We start from the raw sequence: 12,271 nt of genomic DNA on the forward strand, positions 1-12,271 counted from the left end.
ACCAATGTCCATGAATTGGTGCTGCTAGATCAGCTAAGAGTTCCCTGGACAGAAGACAGAAATGGGTAACAACTGACCTGTCTCAAAATACTGCCTTACTGGGCACCCATGCTCCCCCGTCGGAATCCAATCTACCTTTCAATGTCTAGCTCAGCCCATCTTACCATGAAGCCTCACTTGACCGCCCTCTGAACTCCTAGACCAAGGCTAGAAAATAGGTTTTATCTCAAGTTCCTTGGTTTGTGTCTGCATCACTCCAGCCTCTGGTTCCGTCTTTACACAGCTGTCTTCCCTCTGTGTCTGTGTCCTCATGTAGCCTTACCCTCTGTGTGTGTGTCTGTATTCAAATCTGTGTGTGTGTGTGTCTGTATTCAAATCTCCCTCTCCAGCTGGGCGTGGTGGCTCATGCCTGTCATCCCAGCATTTTGGGAGGGTGAGGCAGGTGGATCACTTGAGATCAGGAGTTCGAGACCAGCCTGGCCAACATGGTGAAACCCCGTCTGTACTAAAAATACAAAAAATTAGCCGGGTGGGGTGGCGAGCGCCTGTAATCCCAGCTACTTGGGAGGCTGGGGCAGGAGAATCACTTGAACCCATGGGGCAGAGGTTGCAGTGAGCCAGGATTGCACCACTGCACTCCAACCTAGGCCACAAAACTCTGTCTCAGTAATATAATAATAATAATAAAATTTAAAACATCTCCCTCTCCTTATAAGGACACCAGCCATTGGATTAAGGTCCATCCTCATGACCTCGTCTTCACTTGATTACATTGGAGAAACCACATTCATTGGTATCGGGTTAGGATTTTAACTTATCTTTCAGTGGGGTGGGGGTAGTGGGGAAGACAAAATTCGACCCATAATGGATGCCATAAATAATTAGGGATATCCAGCATTGGTGGAGGGAAGGGAAAGGGCCACCTATTTGCTAAATCTGCCCTATCGTGTTTAATTTTGGTATCATTTAGTTGGAAATGAGCACCACCTGCTATGACAATTGGTTCTCTCTCTCTCTCTCTAATCATCTAATCTACCTACCTACCTACTTACCTGCCTGCCTACCTATCTATCCTCTACGTATAATCTATCATCCACAGCTATTTATTTACCTTCCTAAGTAAATTGACAGTTCCATGAGGGCAGGGATTATCATTTACACTCCTTGTAAATTTCTCCACTGGCTAACCCAGGATCTAGACGGATGTAGTAGGCACTCAGTAAATACTTGTTCAGTCACTAATTTTCATTGTTTGGACTCTGAAATTAGATCAGGAAGAGGTCTCTGACACACAATCCTCTAGGGACTTCTGAGGATAAAGTTGGCTCATTCACAGCTTGCCCACCTGCGCTCTGTCTTCCCGGCTCCCCTCAACATTCCACAGATCTTGTCTACCAAATCTTACGTGTATACTAGGGTGTCTCCCGCTAATAGGACAGCCCTGTAATTGTTCAGTGAGATTATAACGTCAGCCTCATCCATCAAGCTCTCCGCTAAGTAGTTTGGTTTTCCTAATGGAAAGCAGTGTCCTAAACAAGAAGGGAAGCGTCCTAATGTGGGGTTTTATGTAGGCTGGTTTCTAGCTGTGAGCTATGGACCTGAAATGATAGTTAAATCGATGGAGAGGCACTAAGCTACAGCCTGTGAATCTGGGCATCCGTAAAACCCAATTATTAACAGCCCTGAGTGGATGCGTTGCACACCGGCTCCCAGCTTTGATTGGGACTCTCTCTCCAGACAGAAACGGCCCAAGAGAAATGGAAATATGATGGTTAGTTGATTATTTCACAGTCTGCATGACAGACCACCCTCCTAACAAGACTCTAGGTCAAGTGCTCTTCTCTGCCCTGTGGATCTATTGGGGAGAAATTAGCTCTCGGTGGTATTTCCAATTATGGATAAAAGCGATTCCTCACTGGTCTGGCTATCATGTGTTTTGCAGTGGACCAAGAGACATGAAGCCCGTCTTCTGCCCTCGCCTCTTTCTCTATCTTGCTGCATGACCTTGGAAGGTGGCCTGATCTCTTGTCTTCTTTGCTGCCTCATCTGTCATGATCCACCTTTACTACTTCATAGCCATGTTCTAGGATAAATGAGAGAAGCCTCTACATCTTTTAGTCTCCCAGAAAGACTGGAACCAGGTAAATGCAAAGTGGAGCCATTTCCTTTGTTTTTGCTGCCTGAGTTACTAACGTGAATAATGGCAAAAATGGATGGGTTTGTGCAATTACTTTTGTTTTTGTTTTGTTTTGTTTTCCCTCTGGGGGGAGGCTCGAGGCATTCTAGGCATTCTATACATTATTCTATTGTATAATTGTTCATCTCTTCTATGGAGTGGGTGTTGGTATGCCCCTTTCTTAGCAAACTGATGGAGGCTGGCCTCAAAGTGAGCCACAGTGATGGGCTAGAACTAATTCTTACTCATAACTCCTAACTAAGTTTAATGTCTGTCTTCCCTACCGTAGTGATGAGTTTCATGAAGGCAAAGACCTGTTTACCTTGTTCTGCTCCAGCACCGAGCAGGTACTCAGTAAGAACTTGTAGAATTAGTGGATGGATGGATAGATGAACAGATGAATGGATGGACTGACAGATTATTAGATGGATGGATAGATAGAGGCACAGATGGATGGATGATGGATGGATAAGTGGGTGGATGATAGACAGATGGATATGATAGAGGGATGGCTGATTGGATGAATGGATGGATAGATGGATGGATGAACAGATGGATGGGTGGCTAGATGGACAGATGAATGGATGGAGGGATGCACAGAAGGATGAATGACAGATGGATGGATGATAATGGAAGGATGGCTGGATGGATGAACAGAAGGATGAATGGATAGATGAATGGGTGAATATAGTTTGTATGTGAACATGAATCACATTACCATTATTTATCACTGAGAGAAAGTTCTAAGTTTCAGATGTTCAGAGAAATTGAGAGATGCAGACCTAAGATACAGACCAGAAGGGCCATGCTCTCTCTAAGTCCCTGGGTAGAATCCTTCCTTGCCTCTTCCTAGCTTCCAATGTTGGCCATAAATTCTTGGTGTTCCTTGGCTTGTAGCTGAATCCCTCCACTCTCTGTCTTCATCACGACATGGCCTTTCTCCCTGTGTGCCTCTGTCTGCACATGGTCTTCCCTCTTCTTAGAAAGACACCAGTCATATTGGATCAAGGGCCCACCCTACTCCAGTATGACCTCCTCTTAACTAAGTATATCTGCAATGACCTTGTTTCCCAACAAAGTCACATTCTGAGGTGTTGGGAATTCAGACATCAACATATCTTTGGCAGGGGACTTGTGTCAACCTGTTATTCAGCCCACAACAATGTGTGACCCAGCAGCTCCTCTCCCGGGTGTGTATCCTGGGGAAACTCCTGAACAGGATCATAAGAGGACGTGTGTGAGAATGTTGGTGGTGACCACGTTTGTCCCAGCAAGGAGCCCAAGGTGACCTACATGTCTATGACTGGAGGAAATGAGTCAGCCAGATTTGATACATGCAGATGATGAAATAATACACAATACCCTGAATTTGCATACATCATCATGGATAGATCTTAAAAATACAGTGTGAAATGAAAAAAGTAGGAACTAGACTGAGATTGATGACACAATACCATGGACATAAATTTAAAATATACACTCACAGAGCAAGACTATATATGTTTCATAAGCATTGGAAAGTGGGTTGGAAGGATTTATTTTGAAGATACTGGAGTCACTGCTTGTGGGAGGCAGTGAGAAATGCTAACAGCAGACGCAGGCGAAAAATAATACAAGAAGGCACACGGGGGGCCTTGAACAGACAAATAGTGAATGTGTGGCATAAACTGAGAAGTGTGATTCTACGAAGGCGCCCACCCGGGGTCCAAATTTTGCAAAGAGGGGAGGAATCAGGAAACGGATTAATGAGTGACGGCGGCACCCAGGGCTGGGTGGAGTCCACGTCCTGTGAGCATGCGCAGCAGGGCCCCTTGATCCACGCTGAGCTTCAAGGAAGAGTGCGGAGAAAACCGCCCTAAGCCCAGACCTGGAGGGGAATTGGAGCTGTGCAGGTCAAGAATTAAGCAGACAGGGCCGAGCAGAAGGAGCTCCAGGAGAGCCCAGGAGAACCCAGGCTGGACCAAGTGCATCCGCCTGGGGAGAAGGAGAAGGGATGGTCCGCATGGCCCCTCCAGGGAAGGAGTGGGGCCAGGGCTGGCTGTGTGTGTGTTACCCACTCAGACGCCCACAGGGACCAGGTGGCGGAAATGAGCGAATGACCCAGGCGCATACTAAACACTTCCACAAATAATGATGGACCTTTCTATATTTAAGAAACCCAGAGTCCCCCAAGTCTGTATTTATTTTCCTCCCTTTTGATGGAGACACGGGGGCTGGCTTCTTCTTTAAGAAAAACAATAGCGGCATATGATGAGAAGTGGTAGCCAACTCAGCCATGAGGGAGACATTAGAGGGGTGGGGCTTGGGGAGGACAGGAAGGGGATGTCCCAGCTCAACGGGAGGGCTGCTACCAGGTAGCTTCAGAGGATACCTCCGCCCAAATGTGGTCCCAGTGTTGACAGATACTTCTTTTTCCAAGAGAAACTGTGAAACTGGGTTTTTATGTGAAATCTTTTTATTTGACATAGTAAAATCTAACTGAACCACAATGAGGTACCACATCACACTGACTAGGATGGCTATAATAAAATAGAATGGAAAATACGAAATTTTGACGAGGAAGTGGAGCAGTTGGAACCTTTGTACGTTGCTGGTGGGAAAGTAAGGTGACCCACTCACTGTGGAAAAGTTTGGAGGTTTCTCAAGAAGTTAAACATAGCGTCATCATATAACCCAGCAATTCCACTCCTAGGTATATGCCCAAAAGAATTGAAAGCAGGTACTCTACATGAAGACAAGTACATCCACATGCATGTTCCTAGCAGCACTGTTCATGATCACCAGGAGGTGGAAACAACCCAAATGTCTGTCATCATGTAAGATACAATGTAACTGAATCTTGAAAACTTTATGCCAAGTGAATGAAGCCAGACACTAAAAGTCATACATTGTATGATTCCATTTATATGAAATGTCCAGAATAGGCAAATCCATAGAGACGGACAGCTGACGAGAGGGTTGCCAGGGGTTGGAGGGAGGAGGGTATGGGAGTGAATGAGTGCTGGGTACCAGGTTTCCTTTTGGAGTAATGAAAGAGTTTTGGAACTAGATAGAGGCGATGGTTACATAAGATCATGGATATACTAAATGCCACAGAACTGTTCACTCTAAAATGCTTAATTTTTGCCAGGCACAGTGGCTCACACTTGTTATCCCAGAACTTTGGGAGGCTGAAGCAGGAGGATCACTTGAGTTCAGGAGTTTGAGACCAGCCTGGCCAACATGGTGAAACCCCATCTCTACTAAAAATACAAAAGTTATCCAGGCATGGTGGTACATGCCTGGCTACTCAGGAGGCCGAAGCAGGAAAATCTCTTGAACCCAGGAGGCAGAGGTTGCAGTGAACCGAGATCGTGTCACTACACTCCAGTCTGGGTGACAGAGTGAGACTTGGTCTCAAAAAAAAAAAAGAAAAACAAGACAAAAACAAACAAACAATGCTTAATTTTTGCCAGGTGCAGTGGCTTATGCCTGTAATCCCAGAACTTTGGGAGACTGAGTCAGGAGGATCACTTGAGGCCAGTTCAAGACCAGCCTGGGAAGCAGCAAGAGCCTGTCTCTACTAGGACAAAAAAAAAAGGTAATAAATAAAATGCTTAATTTTATATTATGTCAATTTCACCTCAATTTTTAAAAAACTGGAAAATGTAATTCAAATATTTAAGGAAAAACATGTGAGCCAAATGGATTCAGGCCGCAGGCTGCATCTGAACCCCTGGGGTACCAGTTTCTAAGTTTGATATGGGGCTTACAGTCAGCAGGGGCCCCGTAATCTTGTACAGAGCTGCAGGATTAGGAACTCTGTTTTACTGGCAGGGAAACTGAGACTCCAAAGAGGTAAAGTGATGGGATCAGAGTCAAGCACAGGAGCTGGGGCTGAGCCCCAGAGGGTGGTCTCCCAGCACAATTGATCCTGTGCTCCCTGCAGTTGGGGCCAAGGGCTGTGGAAAGCATTAGAAAGGTGGCAGCTATTAAAGCAGGTGGCAGAAGGAGGATGCCTGGAAGTTCAGACAAGAACTGTGCATCGAAGTCGGGTGCGGTGGCTCATGCCTGTAATCCCAGCACTTTGAGAGGCTGAGGTGAGCGGATCACTTGAGGTCAGGAGTTCAAGACCATCCTTGCAAACGTGGTGAAACTCCATCTCTACCAAAAATATAAAAACAAAAAATTAGCTGGGTGTGGTGACTCATGCCTGTAGTCCCAGCTACTTGGGAGGCTGAGGCAGGAGAATCACTTGAACCCAGGAGGCGGAGGTTTCAGTGAGCCGAGATCGTGCCACTGCACTTCAGCCTGGGTGGCAGAGTTGAGACTCCATCTCTATAAAAAAAAGAACTGTGCATCCAGATCTCCTTGGAGTTGTTACCTCCTCTCACACAAGGCCCAGAAAACTCTCTCTCAATTGAAGCCCATTCAGCAAGGCTGGATTGAGTATGTACTGTGCATGTGGCAGGCACCACGTGAAATTAATAAAAGTAATAAGTGCAAAGGCTTAAGGGTTCACCTTGTGCAATGCACATTCTGTTGAGACCTCCTCTGATGCTCAGGGTAATGCTGTGAAGTGGAAACAGCGTTGCCACATGGATTGCATGCACGCATTTAACTTTTATACCATGCATGCATTTAACTTACATAATGCATGCATTTAACTTACGCAAATTCAACTAACTGCAGTTGGCCAAAAGGAAAGGAGAAAAATCCTCATTGAAAGGGGGTAGACCTGTTGTGTCCCCGTGTGAACTTGCCACACAGGAAGCATGGAAATGGAATATATGGATCTGTTCTCATTGTCTCCAATCCTGACAACCTTTCCTAGAATGAGCAGCTCTCTGTGCTGAGCAGGATTCTAGCTGAGGATTTCTCAGCCTTGGCACTACTGACATTCTGGGTTGGATAATTATTAGTTGTGGGGACTGTCTAGTGTGTTGGAGGATGTTTAGAGGCATCCCTGGCCTCTATCCACTAGATGCCAGGCGCATTTATTCCTACCCCTAGTTATGACAACCAAAAATGTCTCCAGGAACTGCCAAACATCCCCTGAGGGGCAAAATCGCCCTGGCTGAGAATCAGTCATCTAGAGTTTAAAATGTGTATTTACTGGTGCTCAACTAAGGAGCAGGATTGGAGGTGGGGGGTGGGGAGGATGGGAGGTGGGTAAATGGCTGCATTATGATGATTGTATTATTGTTACAGGAAAGGGGTCCCAATCCAGACCCCAAAAGAGGATTCTTGGATCTTGCACAAGAAATAATTCAGGGCGAGTCCATAGAGTAAAATGAAAGCAAGTTTATTAAGAAAGTAAAGGAATAAAACAATGGCTACTCCATAGACAGAGCAGCCCTGAGGGCTGCTGGTTGCCCATTTTTATGGTTATTTCTTGATGATATGCTAAACAAGGGGTGGATTATTCATGCCTCCCCTTTTTAGACCATATAGGGGAACCTCCTGACGTTGCCATGGCATTTGTAAACTGTCATGGCGCTGGTGGGAGTGTAGCAATGAGGACGACCAGAGGTCACTCTCATCACTATCTTAGTTTTGGTGGGTTTTAGCCAGCATCTTTACTGCAATTTGTTTTATCAGCAAGGTCTTTATGACCTGCATCTTGTGCTGACCTCCTATCTCATCCTGTGACATAGAATGTCTTAATTACAGGGAATGCAGCCCATTTTACCCAGCTCCTATTCAAGATGGAGTTGCTCTGGTTCATACGCCTCTGATATTATGACAATTTGCTGACACTTGTGGCTGTGCCATTCCTTGTGGAAGGGGGCAGAGTTAAGGGATTTTCACGGAAATGTTTTCCTTCACCTCGACTTTAGAATCTAGTACCCATATACACTCGCTGCAACTCAAGTCCCACAGGTGGGAAAATGGGGGCCCCAGGGAGTAAGTCATTTACCCAAGGTCTCAGAGCTCATGAATGACAAAGAAGAGATTCAAGCCCGATCTATTTTACTAGGAAACCGGCTCCCTCCCCCCGCCGCCGCCCCTTTTTTTCTTCCCCTTCTCTCATTGTTTTGCCTTCCTATCCACAAGAGGGGTCAAAGGGAAATCAGCATGCCAGAAGGTAGAGTCTCATCAGACTCTCCACTACTGCAGGTGGCACTGAGAGTTAGCGGCCTGCCCCACAGTTCTGGATGAGGCCACAGGTAAATTCAGATTCCAGAGGTTTATGAAGCTGGTATTACTTAGGACTTTTCTAGCTGCAAGAGACAAAAACCTAATTCAGACTAGCTCAAACCAAAAAGGAACCATATTGACTCACATAACTAGCAAGTTGAAGGGGTGATGGCTTCAGGCGTGGTGAGGTCAAGGGGTTCAAATGGTCATCAGGACATGATCTCTCCATTTTTGGTTTCATCTCTGTTAGCTTCATTCTCTGAACAACTCTTCCTTCCATTATCCAAAGACAGCCAATGGCAGCACTGAGTGTAAAACTTGACCTTTTAGAAATCCAGCAGAAAGATTTCCTCCCTCCTAAGAGATTCATCCAACATTCCTGAAATTCACTCGATTGTCCCAGCTTGAGTCCCATGGATGTTTCCAAAAATGAATCACTATGGCCAGGGGCATATGAGATCCCATGATCAGGCCTGGGCCACCTCCTCAATTCCAGAGTTTGAGAGTAAGTTGAGCCCCAAATCTTACGGAAAAAAGAGTGGGAGGAGGAAGAGTAGTATTCTGTGGCCAACCTAGAAAACCACAGAAATTCCTCCCACCTACTGCTCAGGCCTGTGGGAAACTTGTAAGACAGAGTCCCAGTCCATGTGAGTGGCGAGTGGAGGCATCTTGGGAGGGGCCTTGCAAAGGCAAAGCCAGGCTGGCTTGGTGGAGTCCTTTCCAGAATCCATCTGCTTGTGTAAAGCCCAGCAGAGGCCACCTTCAGCCAGCCCTCCCACATACTGGTGAAAGTGGTGGTGTTGTTGTTGTTGTTGTTGTTGTTGTTTGAAACAGGGTCTCACTCTGTCACCCAGATTAGAGTGCAGTGGTACAATCTTGGCTCACTGCAACCTCCCCCTCCCGGGTTCAAGCGATTCTCCTGCCTCAGTCTCCCGAGTAGCTGGGATTACAGGCATATGCCACCATGCCCGGCTAATTTTTGTATTTTTGGTAGAGATGGGGCTTCACCATGTTGGCCAGGCTGGTTTTGAACTCCTGACCTCAAGTGATCCGCCCACCCCGGCCTCCCAGAGTGCTGGGATTACAGGCATGAGCTACAGAACCTGGACTTAAAGTGATTTTTAAAAAGTACTGTGTGAGACTTCCAAATGCTACTCACAGGGAGGGAAGTGAAAGAAGGAGAGGACTGGGGAAGAAACACCTTCTATTTTTTTTTTTTTTTTTTAGAGACAGCATATTGCTCTATCACCCAGGCTGCAGCCTGGACCTCTTGGGCTCAAGGGATCCTCCCACCTTAGCCTCCTGTGTAGCTGGGACCACAGGCATGCACCGCCACACCCAGCTAATTTTTTTTTTTTTTAATTTTTTGTAGAGATAGGGTCTCTCTATGTTGCCCAGGCTGGCCTCAAATCCTGGGCTCAAGTGATCCTCCCTCCTCGGCCTCCCAAAGTACTGGGATTACAGGGGTGAGCCACCTCACCTGTACAGCTTCTTTGGAGAATGGGCCTGGGCAGGTAAAACAGGGGCCACTCTACACCATCATGGCACAGCAAGAGCTGGGCTATGTAGGTTCAGTACACTTTGTCATTTAATTCTTGTGACAACCTCCTGTCATCATTGCTGTTTTACAGATAAGGAACTGACGCTCAGAGAGGTTCCATGTCTCGGCTAGCATTTCATTTACACCTGAGCAAAGGCTCTCTTTGTCCAGAGACAACGTGCCTTTCGGTGATAGAGCTAGGACTGGAACCCAAGTCTATCCGACTCAAAGTCCACAGCTTGTCCCCCATCCCGCAGGGACCTCTCCAGGCTAGTGAGCCCCATGAAACCTCCTCAGTGCTTCGTTCCAGTCTTTTAACTTCAAGCCCAGTCAGCGAGTTCTTTATTTCCACAAATGGTGCCATTAAACTAATGGCTTCGGGAACTGTAGGCTGGCCTCGGCACAGTTACACATCCCTCCACCCCCCATGTTCTGGCTTCCAAAGAAATGCATGGGAAATTCCAGGAGCCGAAGCCCACTTGGACACGTTTCCGGGCCACCATTTTGCTTTGGGATGGGCAAGAAGAAACACACACCCTGAACTTGAACTCCTCTTTGTGCAGCCTCCAGCCGGCCGGGCGCTAAATAGGGCCACGGCCCGTTTCCTCCTTCAAAAGTCCCTTGTAAAGGGCGGTAGCAGACCCCATCAGACAAAAAGCTGAGAAACCAGGGTTGAAATAGAGGCCTCTTTCTGTTTGGTCAATCAGCAGCTGCAAAGGATGCGTAGGATGGAGCTAAATTTATTTGTTCCTTTCTTTCTCAGCAACAGCGACGAGGCCCGAGGTGCAGCTGTCTCGCCTCGCCTGTCTTTTGCAGGCACCGGCATGCACAGAAGATGGCTCTCCGGGAGGAAGATTCCTTTCCATTTTGTTCGCTCTCTGCCTCCGCAAGGCTCCCAGCCACCTCTAGGGAGTACAGGGCGAGATCCTGTGCCAGCGGGTAGGAATCTGTAGCTGCCTCCCAGCCCCAGGGTGGAAATCATGACCTTTGAGAAGCAGGCAAGCTGCACGGCATAGATACTCAGGCCTGGTGAAGGCGAAGTGGGGCCACACCCTGGAAAACCACAAAAGTCCCCACAGCCTCTGCTTTCACTCGTCAGACCTGTGGGAAACTTGTAAGACACAGTCCGTGTGATCGGCGGGTGGGGGCATGTTGGGAGGGGCCTTCCGAAGGCCGAAGCCAGGCTGGCAGGGCAGAGTCCTTTCCAGAATTTATCTGTTTGCTTAAAGCCCAGCGGAGGGGCCACCTTCAGCCAGCCCTCCAGCACACTGGTCCTAGTAGTTTTTTCAACGTGCTTTGTGAGACTTTCAAAAGGTACCCATGGGGAGGGAAGTGAGAGGAGGAGGAGGGGACGGGGAAGAAACAGCTTCTTTATTTCTAGCTTTGCTTGAATGGCTTCTTGACGGTTACAGCTCCAGTTTTGCTGAGTCAGAAGAATCCCACAGCCGCTCACCGGAAACACAGCTGTTGAGCGAAAATAACCACAGAGCTGAGCATCATGCACCTTCCAGAAAAGATGGCAGAAAACCTCAAAACAAAAGAGAAATACAAAACAATAAGAGACACTGTCAAGAAAAAAAAAAAAAAAACCACCGCAGCTCACTAACTGATCCAAGCTGGTGGCGCTCTCCTGATCTCTCTCCACTCCCAGGCCAAGCAACCACTCTGAAATAAAGCGAAGTTTGGCTGCTTTTATTTACACACACATATGTGTGTGTGTGTGTGTGTGTGTGTGTATATATATATATATTTTTTTTTTTTTTTTTTTTGATAGAGTCTTGCTGTGTCTCCCAGGCTGGAATACAGTAGTGTGATCTCGGCTCGCTGCAACCTCTGCCTCCCAGGTTCAAGTGATTCTCCTGCCTCAGCCTTCCGAGTAGCTGGGATTACAAGTGCGCTACCACGCCCAGCTAATTTTTGTATTTTTAGTAGAGTCGAGGTTTCGCCATGTTGGCCAGGCTCGTCTCGAACTCCTGACCTCAAGTAATCCACCCACCTCGGCCTCCTGAAGTCTTGGGATTACAGGTGTGAGCCATCACACCTGGCCTACTTTTATACTGTAGTGGGTTTAATCGTGTCTCCCCAGTCACACCTCCACCAAAAAAAGAAAAGCTATGTCCACAGTCTAATGTGCTCCAGCACCTGTGAATGTGACCTTAATGAAGAAAGGATCTTTGCAGGTGTAAATTAATTTTAGGATCTCAAGATTAAATCATCCTAGACTACGTGGGTGGATCTCAAATCCAATGATAGGTATCCTTATAAATGCAAGGCAGATCCAGCTTGGGCAACATAGTGAGACCCTGTTTCTACAAAAAGTTAAAAAAAAAAAAAAAAAGGCTGGGCATAGTGGCTCACACCTCTAATCCCCGCATCTTGGGAGTCCCACGTGGGCAGATCACTTGAGGTCAGGCGTTCAAGACCAACCTGCCCAG

At 47.0% G+C, this 12,271-nt stretch overlaps 1 long non-coding RNA gene across 1 annotated transcript; it reads left to right on the forward strand.

The window, feature by feature from the left end:
• The first annotated feature begins 2,076 nt into the window (after window positions 1-2,076).
• Window positions 2,077-11,511, forward strand: LOC126930720 (uncharacterized). Its single transcript, XR_007717654.1, has 4 exons — window positions 2,077-2,141; window positions 5,632-5,756; window positions 10,606-10,775; window positions 11,249-11,511. It is a non-coding gene; the product is annotated as an uncharacterized LOC126930720 (long non-coding RNA).
• Window positions 11,512-12,271: the final 760 nt, after the last annotated feature.

This window comes from Macaca thibetana, chromosome 11, assembly GCF_024542745.1.
Source record: "Macaca thibetana thibetana isolate TM-01 chromosome 11, ASM2454274v1, whole genome shotgun sequence".
NCBI classification, from domain to species: domain Eukaryota; kingdom Metazoa; phylum Chordata; class Mammalia; order Primates; family Cercopithecidae; genus Macaca; species Macaca thibetana.